A 19,978-nucleotide genomic window follows, 5' to 3' on the forward strand; every position below is an offset into this window, starting at 1 on the left:
CAAATGACAGCTGTCCACACACTGCACCTCACCACTGTCTCTCTTAATCCCTTCATATCTCTGACTTGTCTCACTGTTTGTCCGTCATCCAGCAGTAGGTGAAGAGAAATGGCTCCAACTGATTATTGGGATGACAAATCCCCTCATGGTTGCTGGACCTCAACACTTGTTTCCTTGACACCAATTTCATCTCTCACCCTGACAGCTAAATGACGCAGAACCAGGTTATTTGTAATTTAATCATATTCAAAAGAAAAGCAAGTTTCTGATTACCTCTACAATATACCCCCACTCAGTATTGAGCAGACCTTTTATCCTACTCTAAGGTCAAACTAACCTACATACCCTTCATTGTACTAACTTCCATGTACCTATCCAAGAGTCGCTTAAATATCCCTAATGTATCTGACTCTCCCACCACTGCTGGCAGTGCATTCCATGCACACACCACTCTCTGAGTAAAGAACCTACCTCTGACATCTCCCCTAAACCTGCCTCCAATCACCTTCAAATTATGAGCCCTTGTGATCGACATTCTTTCTCTCTAGTGAAGGGGCAATCTATGGTCTTCTGGCAACGTTTAGTTAACAAGTTAACCTTTAGTTAACATTGCCCTCTGTTGTTGGTGTACTGGTCCACTGGACATTTTTCCAATCCTTGTCAAGTTACTGGAGCATTGCTGCTTGATATTGTTATCTCACTCACTGTTATCACTCTGGACTAATAATTCTGACTTTGAAGAGAAAGAATTCTAATGACATCAAATGCAAACCTGCTATAGCAACCAGATGGTTTTGCTGTCAGAATGAATTCAGTTAAAGATTCCTGAATGAGCTTGAGTGGGTTATACTGCTCATTATCACTGTCAGCATTTGCTTCTGTTTTCAAACTCCACTGATTTCTGTCATCTGAAGGCTCCTCATTGGTGATAGGAATGGAAAACATTTCCACCACTTCTACATATCACAAATTTCCTTCCTGTTAACAGCATTAAGTAATTATCTTCTGCCATCATAGGTAATCTCCACAGATTTTCTCTTCTTTTTGGGTTCTGCCCTGAGTCTAAGGGAGCCCTATGGGATCTTCTGGTAGTTGCCCTTGGAGTGGTTGGATAACAATAGTTATTTGCTAACTGGCTTCTCTTTATATTGACTTCTTTTAGAGTCGTAGAATCCCTACTTTGTGGAAACAGGCCATTCGGCCCAATAAGTCCGCACTGACTCTCTGAAAAATGTCCCATGCAGATTCATCAGCCCCACCCCCTCGCCACCCCTCCCCCTCCCCCCCAACATTATCCCTGCAACCCTGCATTTCCCATGACTAATCCACCTAACTTACACATCTCTGAACACAATGGACAATTTAGCATGGCCAATCCACCTAACCTAAAAATCCCTAACGGAGATTTTTCATTTATTACTGGAGTTCCAATAGTTCGTTTCCCAACCAAACCATTAGCCAGGAATTTATTTTATTCTGTCATGTAATGTGGTCATTGCTGGCAGAGTCAGCATCTTGTTGTCCATCCCTGATTACCCTTCGACTGAGTGGCTTGCTCAGTCATTTCCGAAGGCACATTGTTATGGGTCTGGAGTGTCATGGAGGGTAGACTAAGTCAGGATGGTAAATTTTCTCCCCAAAAAGACCTATATGAACTTATTTTCTTTTACTAGTTAAGCTTCCTGATAGAATCCACACCTGCAGGTGGGACTACACTTAAACTCCTTCTAGCCCTCATTGCTCTTTCTGCATCTCTGACTGAAGTCAACTTGTGACTGTTGACAGTCTATATAAACATTTTTTCTATAGTGACAAGGTTCTTAAGCTATAAACTCACTTGGACTTCCATAAGTTTCTTCCCCTGGGTTCAATGGATTTTTTCATTGTAGAGTCATAGAATCCCCATTTAATGCAGTTTCTGACATTAACTCTTTCAGGATCATTACCTCAGATGACAATAAATTTTCCACTTTCCAATCTGAGAACAATTGAGATGTGGGAATAGTGTGGAAGCAGGCCATTCAGCCCATTGAGTTCACACCAACCCTCCGAAGAACATCCGACCCAGATCCACCCACCCAATCACTGTAACCCTGCATTTCCCAAGGCTAATCCACCTAGCCTCCACATCCCCGGATACAATGGGCAATTTAGCATGGCCAATCCACCTAGCCTGCACATATTTGGTCTGTGGGAGCACCCAGAGGAAACTTACGCAGATACGGGATACATGTGCAAACTCTACGTAGACAGTTGCCCAAGGGTGGAATCAAACCCAGGTCCCTGGTGTTGGGAGGTAGCAGTGCTAAACCCTAGCTGATCACTGTGTGGTGCTTGTAGGTATAAGGAAATTGTCATTATTTGCTTTCCTTTGACTGAGTCTAGGATTGTATTTGATTTACAATAGTAGAGGATCAAGCACTATTGAGTGTTGAAAGAAGTTGTTCAGTCTTTAGCAAGGTGTAGTTTGTTGCATTATAGTAATTAAGGACAAATTAACTAATTGATTAGGTATTATTTCTGAGGTTATGGGGAAACCTGTAGCTATAGGTCTGCACTCCATACAATCCTACAATTGCTCTGCCTCATTTATTCCCAAATATGTGTGACATCATTATATTAGGTGCCGTTTAATGCAGTTTCTGAAATTACCTCTTTCAGAATCATTACCTCATATAATATCAAATCTTCCACTTTACAGTGAGGACAATTGAGATGTGGAATAAATTGGATGGTGTGGTGGCACAGTGGTGAACACTGCTGCTTCACAGCACCAGGGAACCAGGTTCAATTGCAATCTTGGGTGACTATCAGTGTAGAGTTTGCGCATTCTCCCCATGTCTGCACGAGTTTCCACTGGGTGCTCTAGTTTCCTCTCAAAGTCCAAAAGATGGAATGCTAACTTGCCCCATAGTGTGTAGGCTAAGTGGATTAGCCATGATCAATATGGGGATATGGTGGGATGCTCTTCAAATGGTCAGTGCAGACTCATTAGGATAAATGCCCTCTATCTCTACTGTAGGGATTCTATAATTCTATGAAGTCGATTGATATTAGTGACAATGAAGGCCTCAGTCCAGGTCTTCTGCATTTCCAGTCTCTTGTGCTTTATTCCCGGCTGGTAATATAAAAATAGCTAAAGGCAACTGTTGATGCATCTTATAAGAGAAGGTCATTTTCATTATTCTCCTGATAGATAAAGCAGACAAAAACACATCTTTTCAGGGCAAACACTCTCAGAGATTAACAATGCTGCCAACATTTGCTGAACTGTTCATTCTCAAAGGGATATCTGTCAGAACCTCTGCCACACTACCTTTAATCTTACATTATACAACGTACAATAAAGAACATAATACAAATCTGCTTCATGCTGAGAATGGCCAATTCTTCACACACACGCACACACATACTCCCCCTGCACTTGTCACGTGAAATTATAAGCAGCAAGCTCTCACAAGTCCAATACAGGAGGCATTTTATACTATATAGCATTCAACTCAATTCTTCTAATAAATCCTCAGTTCCCCCTAGCCACAGTCTTCCTCAAGGTGAGAAACAAAGCTTGGCTCCTTCATGATTCAGCATGTTTTTCCAATCAGTAGCTGATGTTCAAACTATTAGCTGATGTCAGCCTCGGTAAAAATAAGGGTGCTATAATGTGCTCCATTCAACTAGGTTAGGGAGGGAAAACTTTGCTTCTGCTCATGTCCACCATCTAGCCTGCATGTGTGTACATATAAGATGAGTTCAGGGAAGCAGACCCCAACAAAGCAACACTATTGACTAAAGGGGATGGGAGAGAAAAGAGTGCACTGAAACCAATCTTCCAGGGCATTAATCTTTGATTTTTCTCCATCAGAGCTGGTTTATTCATCAAGAATTTGGGAGGGCAGATTGAGAGAGCAGTGGGAAAGAAAACACCCACTCTGTCTTCAATTCATTTGTGGAAATTTGCAATTAAAGTTTTAGCTGTGTCTGCGCACAAATGGTGTACTGTTCCAAGATGTATACAATCAATAGCATTTCTTACCACAAAGCCTACAGAATGGCTTCTTGATGCACTGAACCTTTTACTTCTTGTAGTTCCCTTCTCAATGGCCATAGACTGTATATTTGAAGGTGGTCCTTTACGGCAGCAGCCTTTGTCTTAGGAAGGATGAAGTACTAGAGGGACCAGTTTCAGATGTGTGTCCCATTTGGTGTTCAGGTCTGGCAGTGGTTGTTTGCTCCTTATGCAGCTATCAGGAGGTGTGGAACATAGGAACAAAGGTCTCACTTTCCTGAAAAAGTGTCATTCTACATGTCCTCACTTGCCAGGCCATCGACACTGGGCACTTGGCCAACCACCAGTGAAACGGTAGGTGGCATATGTTTCCAGTTGAGACTTTGATGACTTAGGAAACTGCTGTATTAAATCTAGCATCCAAAGCAACAGTGTACAACTGCATTCTGGAAGCTGCAACTGCCCTGAGGATGCAGGTGAGGACAATTTAGCACTTTTTGAATGATCATCGTAAAATTGTGCATATACAGTTATCATCCAGGCCTGTATGAATAACAACTCTCGGCCTCAGGGCACAAATACAATTTTAAAAATCAGAAATAGAGCACTCTTCCACAGTTGCCTGGTGAACACTTTGAATGGTATCATTACTGCATGCCTTTAGGAATAGATACCAAATAATAATGTATAAGTTGAATGATAACAGAATGCACGGGTGAACAACAGTGCTTTGATCAAGTTGGACTTTTTGTCAGTTGGAGTTTAGGAGGCGAGAGAGAATTGGGGGCCTTCAGTGTCCCACTTTCTTTCCATCTATCAATCATAGATCCATGAATTCCAGTGCTCACTGTAAGTGTACCATGAGGTTCATCAGCAGAAAAGCCTGCAATGGCTAAAGTAACTTTATCTTGGTTTACGTGTACTTGGCATGAAGGCATATGCTCAGTGCTGTGATGGCTGCTCTAGTTGCCTTTCATCTGATGTACTGTAGGTGGGAAATGTCATCACTCTCAAAGCCAGGAACACAAGGGGACAACATTGCTTTGCATTGATCATTCTGAGTTATAATATGTGATAATAGGCTGATTTCTGGCAGAAGGTCGAGAAGCTGATTTTCCATCTCCTTATTTAGCTGTCAGAGATGCCAGAATGAAATTTTATTTCTAGTTTTGTAATGATATCAGTTTGAATGAGAATTTGGAGACATTAGTACCAGTAAGTTTTGGAAAAAGACTGTAGTCGGGCAACCAGTTACATCTGGCATTAATTCTCTTTCTTTTCCATAGATGCTGCCAGGCCTGAAGGCATATCCAGCACTTTACGTTTTTTAAATTTCAGTCACATCTAGACTGAAACCAACCAGGCTGAAAGATGTAGTCTGTAAGCCAATATTGCTGGCTGTGCGCAAGACTATTTTCAACCGGAATAAATATATTTGTTTTTCTTTGAGAAAACCTAGTAACTATAAATACGGAGCTGATTCAAGCAAGTCGGGATTGGAGATACATATTTAAAAATAGCATACGTTTATTAACTGCATGGTCTAATCCTTATACATTTTCCTCTTAGTATGTCCTCTTTCAGTTTGACTTGACAATGCTTCAGTAGTTATGTTAAGCAGGCTTATATAGCCAGCAGGTATAATGGATAGAAACAAACTTTTAACTCTATTGTTTGACCATACATAAATATGACACATTATCTCTAACAAAATCTGAGAAATAACCACTGGCAAAAAATTAAAAAGGCAAACGTATGTTGTACATGTAGAACAGGATGAAAATCCAGAAGTGGCAGAACTGCAAGGCCAGCAATAATTGTTGAAATTCATAAATTGCTCCAAGAAAAATCCAATGTTCAATAACTATCCATCTGAATCCTGGAATCCTATTACAGCCTTACATTTCTTTGATCAAGCCTTTGCTTATCTGCCTTCATGTCTCCTTCTTTGTCATGGTGTTGAATTTCAATTTTAACACACCAGTGAAACATCAAGGAAGGTTTTATTACAGTAAAATTTCTCAATACATACAAGGCATTGTTGTTAAAATTGATCCCAAGGCATGTCCATTATATATTTTTAAATAAAAACTGTAATATTCACAACAGTGAAATCATTCAATCACTTCTCCCATAACGTTAGTACTGATCCAGGGCAGAGATGCAGGAACTGGAAAACGAAACATCTTTGAGCAGCTAATATTTCAAACCCTTTGCATGAGGTAATGAAAGTAAAAACCTGAACTGAAATCTGGGATTTAGGAGTTATTTCTTTATAAATAGCCACCATTATTAACCCTGATATGTTCTGCCCTCACAATCTACTGTAGACACAAAGATGAGTTTTTCACCTTTAGCAAAGTCTTCACATCTGATTAAACTTACATTAGCTACCATAGCACAAGAACTAGACATAGGGTAATACAGAATGAAGGCTTCAATAGACATTTATAACAGCTCCTGGGATCTATTTATATATTACAACATGTGCTACAGTGAGTCTGGGCTAGTACTGAGCAAGTTGCTTACAAATATAACATGCTTCCCTTTGTGTGTCATGTTGCAAGGAGCCACAGAAAGATAGGACTGAATTGTGCATTTACTGGTTACCTTAAGTTGCATCAAGTTTTGGAAGAGTTTTTAGCTGTGAGGCCTAGCAAGGTCTCTCGCTACATCTTACCAAATTCATCTCATTAACTATAAAAACAGAAGTTGCTGGAAAAGCTCAGCAGGTCTGGCAGCATCTGTGAAGAAAGATCAGAGGTTAATATTTCGGGTCCAGTGACCCTTCCTCAGAACTCCAGTGTTGCCCCTCCCTGGCAAAGTCATAGCACAGCAGTCACAAAGCCATGTTTCTCTCAGCACATAACTGGCATGCCTGACACTTTCTCACACTTACAACTCCACTCTCTCACCCTCATCACTATTTAACCACCAGTCTTCATAGCTTACCTGTCCTCAGTTACATCCCATTCAAACACCCTATTTAGGTAACTGCTCCTCTGTCCCCAGTGCACACTGTAGACTAGCATCTTGTCATTGGCTGGGAGGGGAAACGTCTTATGCAGACATGTAATTGGGTAATTTTGAAGATGTGCTTTAATTTGCAGCCAGCAAAAATGAACATAATCAAAATGAGTATTGCTGCAGCTCACCTCCACAATGTTCGGTAAATCCTGACACGCTGACCAATCGTCATGTCACAGGACATGACGATCTGCTGCACCCAGCTCTCAGCAATTGGATCCAGGTATCAAGCAGGTCCTGTCTGACTTTTAGCACCTGATGCAGCTGAGTTTTGCTGTGCTGAAAGAGGCATGTCTCTTGCCCAATGTCCTCATCCTCCTTGGAAGGCTGTTCTCATACGGCTGTTCTTTAGCATTTATCACAATTTAGCACTTAGCATTTATCAACTATCTGCCTCCTCCAAATGTGCACAGCACAGCATGGCAGGGTAATGGACTACACTGGAGGGTGCCAACAGCAGAACAGCATCTTCAGTAGCCCCAATATCTGCTCCATTTAAGAATTCCACACATTCATTACCCTCAGAGAAACAAAATCCTCATCTCTGGTTTAAATGAGGTACCCTCTGGTCCTAGACTCTCCCCCAAGGGGAAACAACCGCTCCTCATCTATCCTGTTAAGTCTCCTAAAAACCTTGCATGTTTCAATAAGGGCTCCTCTCATTCTTCCAAACTCCAACAAATACAACCCAACCTACCCAAGCTCTCCTTATAAGAAAATCTCTCCACCCAGGATCAACCGAGTGAACCTTCTCTGGACTGTCTCCAATCCAGCATAGTGTTCTTGAGATAAGGTGACTAGAACTGTTCAGTATTCCAGGTGTGGTCTGACTAGTGCCTTGTATGGTTTAGCAAGACCTTTTCTTTGGAAAAATTACACGTGTGCCCTTTGCTGCAATATCTGGCAAAAATTAATCAATAGACTCTTGGAATTTTTTGTCTGTATGACATGAGTTGGAGTCTATGAGTTGATTCGTACCTTGTGCTGGCCTTGAAGAACACTCCAGAGCTTCTCTGGGTCTTTTATCATTTTCAGAAAGAATGGATGCATTTACTTGCCAAGGGCAAGAAAAATTTTCAAAGATTGCTTCGCTGAATCATTTACTGCTTGTTCTGTGGAGTAAAGTTGGATATCTTACATAAGTAGCTGAAATTCAATAAAGATGCCACTCACCATCAAATCCATAATTAAATGCTTGCCTTCCATTTCTTGTTTTCATAAGATATGTTCATTTCTTTATTTGGTTTGCTGTTCTGTCCTTTTACTTTCTACTTTTTTTTGGTTTCTATTTTATTTTTCAGTGTTATACCTCCTTAATTAATATTGATGACCTTGGGACAAGGTTTTTAATAAATAAGTCCTATTGTATTAAGTGTGCACCAAATAAGCAGTGATATCATCAGAAAGTGTGAATTGACAAGGCAAAATGGCAGAACCAACTGACAGCTACATAAGGGGAAGTTCTTTCAGTTCAGAAAGCCATTTCTTAAATACTTAAAATGCCATACTTATGAACAGGAGGACTCTGTGTTAAACTGAATATATCATGAAATCATATGACCATAAGAGCAGAAATTAGGCCATTCAGCGATTCACGACTGCTCAGCCATTCAATCATAGTTGATAAGTTTCTCAAGTCCATTCTCCTGCTTTCTTCCTGTAACCCTTGATCCCTTTGACATTCAAGAACCTATCCATCTCTATCTGACCTGGCCTCCACAGCCTTCTGTGGCAATGAATTCCATAGATCCACCACTCTCTGGCTGAAGACGTTTCTCCTTATCTCCATTCTAAAAGGCCACCCCTTTATTCTAAGACTATGCCCTCAGGTCCTAGTCTCTCTTATCAATGGAAACATCTTCCCAACATCAACCCTGTCCAGGCCATTTAGTATTCTGTATGTTTCAATTAGATCCCCCATCATCCTTCTAAACTCCATCGAGTATAGATCCAAAGTCCTCAAACGATACTCATACGTTGATATAACATTTGGCTGCTTGAGTTTTAATCTGTTCAGATCCGTTTTACATTGCTGTGTCTCAACTTTTTCATTGGGAGGCATGCTGATACTCTTCTGTAAAAGTATCACGGAGCTGATAGCTTGAGAGGACATGAACTTGAGCTACCAAACAAATAAGGTACAGGGCATCTACTTTTCAAATGTGCACTTAAGTAAATGTATTACTGTTAGTCTTCCAAATGCTACAACTAGCTGTTGTTTAGTGGACCTTCAGTAGGGGTTCCAAGAGTCTGCAAAGGAGACCTATTTTACAGGTAAATGGATGTTATGGCCTACTTCCGCACTGTCGGCATTCTATGATTCTATCGTCAAGATTTGGATGTGAACATAGGAGGTATAGTAAGTTTACTGATGACACCAAAAATGGAGGTATAGTGGATAGTGAAGAAGGTTACGTCAGAATACAATGGGATCTTGATCAGATGGGTCAATGGGCTGAGGTGTGGAAGATGAGAGTTTAATTTAGATAAATGTCAGGTGCTGTATTTTGGAAAGGCAAATCACAGCAAGACTTATAAACTTAATGGTAAGGTCCTGGGGAGTGTTGCTGAACAAAGAGACCTTGGAGTGCAGGTTCATAGATTCTTGAAAGTGGAGTCACAGGTAGGTAGGATAGTGAAGAAGGCATTTAATATGGTTTCCTTTATTGGTCAGGGCATTGATTATAGGAGTTAGAAGGTCATGTTGTTGCTGTACAGGAAATTGGTTGGGCCACTTTTGGAATATTGCATGCAATTCTGGTCTCCCTCCTAATCTAAAGAATGTTGTGAAACTTGTATGGGTTCAGAAAAGATTTACAAGGATATTGCCAGGGTTGGAGGATTTGAGCTATAGGGAGAGATGGAACAGGCTGGGGCTGTTTTCCCTGGAGCATCAGAGGCTGAGGGGTGACCTTATAGAGGTTTATAAAATCATGAGGGGCATGGATAGGATAAATAGACAAAGTCTTTGCCCTGGGGTCGGGAATCCAGAACTAGAGGGCATAGGTTTAGGATGAGAGGGGAAAGATATAAACGGGACCTAAGGGGCAACTTTTTCACGCAGAGGGTGGTGTGTGTATGGAATGAGCTGCCAGAGGAAGTGGTGGAGGCTGGTACAATTGCAACATTTAAAAGGCATCTGGATGGGTATATGAATAGGAAGGGTTTAAGAGGGATATGGGCCAAGTGTTGGCAAATGATCAGCATGGATGAGTTGGTCCGAAGAGTTTGTTTCCATTCTGTATATCTCTATGACTCTATAACTCTACCATTATGCAAGAACATGGGGAGGATCTCTGTAGAAATTCGATCGTAGAATTCCTCATTCAAGCCAACAACAGGCACCACATTCAGTGCATCACGTGTCAACATGAACAATGACAAAGATAAATGTTTAGTTAATGTTCAGATCTACACACAGGCTGACATCTTAAATACAAGTATACAAATTCAGAGCAGGAACAGGTTATTCAGTCCTCCGAGCCTCCTCCACCATCAGTATGATGATGGCTGGTTCATTTTTGTTTCAAATTCCACTTTCTTATCCATCTCAAAATACCTTTGTTCGCTTACCTAACAAGAATCCATCTCTCCGTACCTCAAAACATTCAATAACCACGCCTCTGTTGCCTTCTGAGGCAAACGGTTCCAAAGTCACAGAAAAAAAAATTCTTCCAGCTCTGTCCTTAAAGGAGTGACTGTTAATTTCAGAACAGTGGCCACTAGCCCTGGACTCACTCACATGAGAAAACATCCTTTCCACCTCCACCTTGTGAAGATCATTCACAATCTTATTAACACCTATTAAAAGTCACCTTCTCTCTTCTAAACTCCAGTGCAAACAAGCTCAGCCTGTCCAATCTTTTCTCATAAGTCTTGCCTCCAACACATGTAGATCCTCCCTTGCATACAACAAACAAAAATACACATAGTATTCAAGGTTGGTCATACCATGTGTAACTGATGCATAACATCCTTATTTTTATGTTGAAATTCTCTCTTAATAAAGGATAGCATGCCGTTAGCCTTCTTGGTTACATGCTGTATCTGCATCCAAGCTACATCATCTTCACCTCCCCATCTGTCTTTGTGTCATCTGCAAATCTAGCCACCATGCCCTTCAATCCCCTCATCTAAATCATTGATATAAATTGTAAAAAAATTGAGGGCCCAGCACAGACACCCACAGGTCTCCACTTGTCACATGTTAACAATCTGATGAAGATCCATTTATGTGTACTCTCTATGTTTTAAAATTAGTTTCCTGCATGGAGCTGTGATGTGTCATTGTCTAGTTTAACTTCCTCTACAGTAATGATTGCCTTTTAGTAATTTTCATGCAAAATCGTAGCGCCTAAGTGTATGACAGTCACATGATAATGTGCAACAGAAAATCATTGGCCTTACCAATTACATCAACAGTGAAAGCTTGATGAGTATGACATACGAGTTTATGAGTGATATATCATAGAAACATTGTAATTAAGAGCTGAAGAAGGCCATTCAGCCCTCCAAGCCTGCTATCATCACGATCATAGCCATCATCCAACTCAAAAGTATGTTCTTGCTTTTCCCCTTTGTAGTGATTAGAACTAGCTGGATTTTGTTGACAATGGGACCTTTGATTGGGGTTGTTAACCTGGGTCAATCCGGAAAGCCCTAGCTGACCAATCTAACCAGGAGATTTAGAATTACTTCAGTTGAGGGAACTGACTCTGAGCTGGCAGGCCACAGACGGCATACAGAGCACAAGCAAATACAGGGTGATTGGTGATGGCATACCGGCCTCTGTGCAATTATTTCACCCCTGTCTTTTCATCCTGTTGGTTCCAATCTCCAACTCGTTCTTCAAATTATACAGTGTTTTAGCCTCAACTGCTTTCTGTAGTAGCAAAACCCTTGGTTGCTGGATTTTGAGCTCAGCATTGAATGTACAACACTAGCTATTCATTGCACTTGCATTTGCTCACATACCTACTGTGGACATTTGCAATGGAACCTGTAGTTTGAAAACAGCTTTCTTTATAGGTGATGTGTGAACAGAAGCAATCCTTAATCAATCAGAATGAAAAAACCTTATTCAGGCACATGAAGTTTAAAGCTGAAAGGGTAGTTAACTCTAACTAAAGTAAAATAGAGAAGGAAAAAAATATGAGCTTTCGAGTAAGGTATAAATGAGACAGAAAGCAAAAATAAAATTTAGGCCTCAATAATAATTAAAATACAAAGAAAGAGAATTTAAACTATACAAATTCACTTTTAGCAGTAGTGGTTTGTTTTTGGCAATAACAAAGACTTAATGACGTCACTAAAACTTTACACACTTGAATGAGTAAGCAACATTTTCTAGTCTGTTTAGGGCTATTTAAATTTCATGTTCTTCTTATGTTTCGATAATGAGTCTCTGAGCAAGACACTGGAATGGTGGAGCTTTTGGAACATGCATGGCTACTCAGTTAACAAGTTCTGATTTTTTTGTTTTCAACTAAGCATGGTCAGATGCCTGAAGTTTCTAAATTTGATATAGTCAGAAATAAAAGAAGAGTGTTGATGACCTCATTATTATTTCTACCACAACATACAGGCCACTGTGCTAGAACATTAACTGTTATGACATGATTAGCACAACACCACATCAACAAGTGGCAGCACTGATACACTTCTAATATCCCACTGTTAATACTGGGTTACACTCAGTTAAATGATTGTGATGGTGTGACCTGGGTTTGACCTGCTGTCCTGTCACTGACTGCTGACTGGTACGCATTCTGTGAATGAATCAATTGGTCTGTGGAAATACAAGGTCTTAGTGACTAAATGATTGTGTACATGATAGAAAACTTTCACTTTTCCATTTTCTCCATTGGAAATCATTGTAATGTAGTGTTAATTAATGTGAGGGTTCTTAATGCTGTGAAACAGAGTATCTCCTACATTCAACACACAATGTCAGTTTCAAGGTCAGGTACAGGATGACTGAATATCTTCTGGGATAGGGAGCCACCAGTATAGTTCTAATATCAAATACTCCCGGGCAAGGTATACAGTGTTCTTAAATGAAGGTTCAAATACCAAAAACCATGATATTTAGCAAGGAAGATGATAATAGGAGCAGGTGAAGATATGGCCTGAAGTTACTCAAATTTACATTTTAATGCCTGGTTAGAAAAAGAAAATTGAAGCAGGATGTTTTCTTGTTTCAAAAAAAAACCTTTTCAGTTTTCTTGGTCAATTGTGCCATTAAGCAGACTACTAAGCAGCAATACCAGAAAATTTGTATTTTCCAAACAAGGCAATGAGAGAAAATGACAGAAAATCAATTATTCACAATAACTCTGTAGTTTTCAAAACACCTCAGACAATTTGAAGACACATTCAATACGTGCTTCACAAGATAAGACCAATGGCTGGTTCTTGTTTGATAATGCAATTGGTTTTAGGAATCTTCTTCAGAGCGGATTTCTTCTTCCTCTATTCTCACACCAGTTTTTCATGAGCATCAAATTCCTTTGCTACAGCACAGTTATTCCAGGTATGCACATGTTATGACTTCATTTGGTTTTCTAGAGGACCTGACTCTGTTCACCACTCAGAATTCTATGCACAATCTGCTCTGGGCATGTCTTAAATTCCTGGGAGACTCCTCCACAATGCAGCCTGGAACACACGTTTGATTTCATGCATGGAGTACAATATACATAAAACAGGAATTGCTGGGGTGAACGTTTGAGGCCTCCTACCAATTTCAGGATAGCATTTCGTAGCTTGGAAGATCATCTTTCAAGCTTGGTTTCAAATTCCTGGGCTCCTCTAGGCTCTGGATTAAACCAGAAAACTTAATTTCTACCAAAGGACCCAGACTATTGTCTTCTCCCCCATCACTGGGATAATTAAGACTTCAGTCTTGTGCTGAGTCTGTTTCTGTTACTGGTTCCACTATTTTTCAGTTTCAGTCTGTTCTTGGCCAAATGTTATTTAATGCACAAGTCAGGTCATGATAGACCAGAACAATGTGGGAAGCAGAGCCTGACCTTTAACTATCATGACCTTGCCCTTGCACCAAGACCCATTCTACTGAGATAGCATGGTTGCCATTTGCAACAACCTATCCCATGTTTAAAACAAATTCACACACGACCATCTTCCATTCATCACAATGACAACCCTGAGCAGTGCATTGCCATCATAGAAACTTAGGCACCTTAGCATCTGCATTGAAGCATTGTGTAAGACATGCTGAGAGAGTATACAAAGCCAAAGGTGAGACGTTGGAGAGAACACACAAACCTCCAAACACCAACATCTCTGCTTACCTTCAAGTAAAGGGCAGAGTCTACAGATGGACATTAACAATCTTCTCAAAATCCAATGATCCAGACAGGAAGGAAGTCATCCTCAATGCCAAGGGACTTCTAAGAGGGACAAACTCATTTGGGCTGTGGAGTTTTCTGTTCCTCCATAAGAATATTTAGGAATTCCCACAATCTCCCACAATCAGTGACTGTAAGCCTCCTAATTAGCCAATTCTAGACTCACACTAGATCAAACCATGGAAATATTGTGATACTCATTCAGCCACTACTCAGGGGAGTCTGATTCCAAAATAAGCACTTCACAAGGTGAACAGCTTCAGGCTTTCTCAATCATTGGCAGAGCTCCCAAACTTCAACAATGTAAGTTATCACAGCTCCAACTCCACTTCAAATGAGGAATTGTCTTCATTAAACGTTTTTGTCAAACATATTGGACTGAATTTTTTCTAAGTCACTAAGTGATGTGGGTATTGGTGAGAAAGTTTTGAGAATCATGCGAGTTCACCAGGAATAAGATTCTCAATGTCAAAAACAAAATGTCCTATTTTTCAATGAAGTGTTAACTGGCAAGACAGGATTCTCACTAGTGAATGACAAGACACCTATTTGCATGTATCAGCATGTATTATTTGCTGCTTCCCATTATCCCACTCATCGGATTTAAAACTAGATGATGACAATTCCCGGCATGAAAGAGAGAGTGGTAACCGTGATTCCGGCTTGCTGCTCCTCCCGATAATTGTCTTGAAAACCAAGGCACTGACATTTCACAGCACACTCCATGGGTGTTAGTGACCACATATGCCACCTGTCCGTTAGCACCTCCAAGTCCACATCAGGAAAGTGAGGTGCCAATTCCCCATTGCCAGGCATGTTTGGGCCAATTGATAAGAATCATAGAGATCAGTTACAGACTGACAGAGCTTGACTGAATGCACAGTTCAGTTTCAAAGATGGTGCTGATAGCAGGAACCCTGAGAGGTCCTGGCAGTGGACAGTACTACTACATGTAGTAGGTGGGACAGTATGACAAATGATGCACAGGTAATGAGACTAGTTTGGGAAGATAACACAAGAAAACTCACTAGGGTACCAGGCATACCTAAAGCTGAGGTGTCAGCCAATTGAAGCTACATTGCAGGATTACTTGCATGTCAAACAACATGAGCAACATAGACAGGGCTAAGTATTTGAAAATCACACAGCTTCATTTCAGAGTTTATGAGATGGAGACTGAACTACAGACGGGGAGGTTATCCGGATTCTTTGTACCAGGAGGAAATCACATGTCTTAGTGTTCTGATTTGGTCAGTGGTCAGGAACAAGAAAGTGTGACTGTAGGTGAGGCTGGTAAGGTGATGTCTGGGCAGCCTACAATCTGGAGGACTCAACTTTGAGTTCTCCAATTTCAAATAACTTCCCCTCCCCCTGACTCCCTTCCCAGCCCCTCCCACTATTTTCCTGCCACCAACCAGTTCCATTCCCCTCATTGACCAACCAGGTCATACCCTCTGCTTCTTCGCCTATCCCTACTTCTGCATCTTACCCAGCCACCCTCCTTATCTGCAGCTCCGCCCACACACACCCCAGTCCTGAAGAAGGGTTACATCCAAAACGCGACCTCTCCACCTCCCGATGCTGCCTGGCTTGCTGTGTTCTTCCAGCCTCCTGCTGGTCTACCTTGGATTCCAGCATCTTCAGATTTTTTGTCTCTAAGGAGTGCAGGATTGTCAGCCTCTGCAAGTGTCTAAAGATCTCAGGCACTCTCAATCTATTTAATTGGAATAGTGGCTGCAGGCTGGATAAACAAACTGACCATAGAAAGTCATTGTCTATAAGCCCCCTGACAGTAATGGGATAAAATATGCAAGAAGAAATATTGGGTGCTTGTTATAAAGGAACAAGAATAATCATGGGTGACGTCCATCTACATATAAGTTGCAACAATCAGATTGGCATTAGTGGTCTGGGTAAGGGGTTCATAGGGTGCCTTTGAGATAGTTTCTTCTAGCAACACATTGTAGAAACATCAAGAGACCAGGTTATATTAGACTTGATATTTTGCAATGTGGCAGGATTAACTAATAATCTCAGAGTTACAGTGTCCCCCAGTAGCAGCAACCACAATATGACGGAATTTTGCATTAAGTTTGAAAGGGAGAAGACTGGGTTGAAAATTAATATTTTAAACATAAATAAGGAATAGCATGGGCATAAAAGCTGTGCTAACAGAACTGAATTGTCAGACATGGCTATGGGATAATCAAAAAGTCCTGTTGAAGGGGATATTTCAGAATACTCAGATTAAGTATAATTCTTTTTTAAAGAAAATTTCTAAATGGAGGACTCAGCATCATGGTTAATTAAATGAAATAGCAAAGCATCACACTTAAATAAAAAATGTGTCACTGTATAAAGTAGGAGATCAGGACACAATGAATGGCAGAGAATGACTAAAAGGTTAATTAAGATCGAGAAATTAGAGTGTATGAGGATACCAGCTAGAAGTATAAAGATGGGTATCAAAGGTTTCAACTGATATTTAATAAGGAAAAGATAAATAAAATGAGTGTCATTCTCTAGAGAGTGATAACAGGGAGTTAACAGTTAGACAATAAGGAAACAACCAATACAAGTAACAAAGGTTTTGCTTTTTTTTATTATTCATTCATGGGATAAGGATTTCACCAGCTTGGCCAGCTCTTATTGTCCATCCCGGATGCCCTTGACAAGGTGGTGGTATGTAAGTAAATGTGGCTGCTGTTTTGTGTGTGTCAAAATTTTACTAATGGCAATGTTTCATGTTTAGTTAATTTATATTTTACAGTGGTAGCAGTTGAAGGAAGGTCATTGTGCAGGACACTTTTTTTTAAAACTCATTCATAGGATGTGGATGTCACTGGGTGGGCCAGCCTACCATTGCCCACCCTTGAGATGCCTTCTCAAAGATTGCAGTCTGTTTGGTGTAGAGACAAAAGTTTGACCCAGAGTCATTAAAGGAAAGGGGAGGTACTTCCAAGTCGAGATGCTGAGTGGCTTAGAGGGGCAACTGTAGCACCCTTTTAGCTGCTGCTCTTGTCTTTCTAGATGGAAGAGGCTGTTGGTTTTGTTGTTGGTGGTAAAGGTAGCGAATCCTTGTGGATGTGGTGCCAATCCAATAGGCTGTTTGGTCCTGGATGATACCAAGCTCCTTGAGTATTGTTGGGCAACACTCATCCAGGCAAATGGGTAATATTCCATCTCATTCCTGACTTGGGCCTTGTGGATTGTGGACAAGCTTTGCAGAGTCGAGAGGTTGAGTTTCAAACTGAAGCTGCCTTCACGAGAGTGAAATCAACAAACATTCCTAGCAATACCTGTAAATCTAGAGGTGAAAGGGAGACAGGAACTTGTTTAAATTACATGAGGGAAGTAGTACCAAGCAAAGTGAGGGATCTGCAGGCTAACCAGTCTCTTGGTCCAGACGAACCTCATCCTGAGGTTTCAATGTGGCTTTTAATGAAGTAGTAGATGAGTTGGTGATAGTTTTACAAAATTCTCTAAATTCAGGAACATTTCCATCAGACTGACAAGTAGCAAATATAATCTCTGTAATCAAGAAGGGAGGAAGGCAGAAAGCAGGAAACTATGGATTTGTCGTGGAGAATTGATCATTGAAGAGATTATCGCTGTGCACTTAGAAAACCTCAAGGCAGTTGGGAACAGTTGGCATGGTTTTATCAAAGAGAAGTCATGTTTAACTAAATTACTCGAGGGACTAATGTTACTGTTAGTAATGAAGAAGAGCCTGTCGGCATGCTATACTTGGATTTCCAAAGACATTTGATAGGGTACCATATGAAAGGTTATTATGGAAAATAAATGCTGATGGTGTAGGGAATAACATGGATAAGAGATTGGTTGGCTGGCTGAAAACAGAGACTATTAACAAATGGGTCTTTATCTTTGATGTGACCAGTGAAGTCTGGCAGCTGTTCTGCTTTGATCTTGACTTTTCACCATTCACATTGATGACTGAGATGAAAAGGAGCAAAGACATGGTAAACAACACCAAGCTAGGTAAGTAAGTATGTTGTGAAGAAGACATAAGGCAGTTGCAGATGGATATAGATAGGTTGAGTGTGTGGGCAAAAATCTGGCAGAGTATAATCTGGGAAAATGTACAGTCATTCACTGTGCCAGGAAGAATGTAAATTTAGGATACTGATTGGGAGTGATCAGCCATGATCATATTGAATGGCGGTGCAGGCTCGAAGGGCAGAATGGCCTGCTCCTGCATCTATTGTCTATTGTCTATTGTCTATTGTCTATTGTCTAAAAACAGGGTACTGCTTAAGCAGAGAATGTTTGCAGAATCCTGAGCTGCAGAGGGATCAAATACAAGAGTCACAAAAAATAAATATGCAGATACAGACGTAATCAGGAAGACTAACGAAATGCTATTTTTTATTATGAGAGGAACTGAACATGAAAATCAGGATGTTATACAGGGCATTGGTGAGTCCACATTTCAAATGCAGATTTGGATTCCTTACATAAGGAGGATAACGTAAATGCATTGGAAGTGGTTCAGAGAAGGGTTTACTGGATTGATATCTGGAATGATTTTTGAGGACAGGTTGGACAGGCTGGCCTTGTTTCCAACAGAGTTTAGAAGAATTGGGGGGTTGGCGGTGACTTGATTGAAGAGTATAGGATCCTGAATAATCTTCACGAGGTGGACATGGAAAGGGTATTTCCCATTTTGGGGAAACTAGTAAAGACTGTTCTAAAATTAGAGGACTTCATTATCTTTCAGAGGGCTGTGTGACTTGGGAACACTGCCTCAGAGAAGGCAAAGTCAATGACTATTTTTAAGATAGAGTTGAATAGATCCTTCCTAGGCAGGAATGGGAAAGGTCATCAGAAGTAGATGGGGTTGTGGAACTTGGAATACAGACTGATCAATCATGATCTCATTTGAGTAGCAGAGCAGATTTGAGAGCTGAAATGGTCACTTCTGCTCCTGTTTGGTATATTTGTATGTTCAACTGGCTAAATGTAATGGTGGATCCGAATTGTTGATCCAACTGATTGCACCATCGAAAGTACTTGTCAAATAACCACTGAGAGCATTATCAGATAAATTTTCAAATTGTTTGAGAAAAATGGCCAGAAGATATTATCAGCTCAGAATTGCCAAATAATACGAAGCAAATTATTGTTACATAAGCACAAAATTAATGCTTTTCTATAAAGCCAGAAACCTTAGAGAAATAGATTGATTTATAGAAATTCATCAACCTTCTTTTGCAAAATAATCCAATAGGGGTGCACTGTCATAAATAAAGGTGATGAATTTAACCTGAGGGTTCACTACAGATGAAGTTGTGAAGCCAGGACATTCATGGTAACTTCAGCTAGTATGGGAGGTGAACCTACAATGCTGGTATCACCCTGCGTTGCAAGCTAACCATACAGCAAACTGAGCTAACTGACCTCCACACTCTCTACATTTGGAACTGACATAAGATCATCTATTATCCAGGCTGTCTTGTACTGAATTTAATGTTTCTAGAAATGCTCATAATATAATTTGCTCCAGTAACCTGGCCACAGCAATGTTAGTGGCCACTGTAGGACATTCACATCA

At 40.5% G+C, this 19,978-nt stretch overlaps 1 protein-coding gene across 4 annotated transcripts in view; it reads right to left on the bottom strand.

Annotated features, from left to right (window-relative positions):
* The window catches only part of LOC140458161 (protein bicaudal D homolog 1-like), a 276,533-nt gene that overhangs the window by 157,063 nt on the left and 99,492 nt on the right, over positions 1–19,978 (bottom strand). The gene's annotated exons all lie outside the window — the stretch shown is intronic.

Source organism: Chiloscyllium punctatum, chromosome 32 (assembly GCF_047496795.1).
Source record: "Chiloscyllium punctatum isolate Juve2018m chromosome 32, sChiPun1.3, whole genome shotgun sequence".
Classification (NCBI taxonomy): Eukaryota; Metazoa; Chordata; class Chondrichthyes; order Orectolobiformes; family Hemiscylliidae; genus Chiloscyllium; species Chiloscyllium punctatum.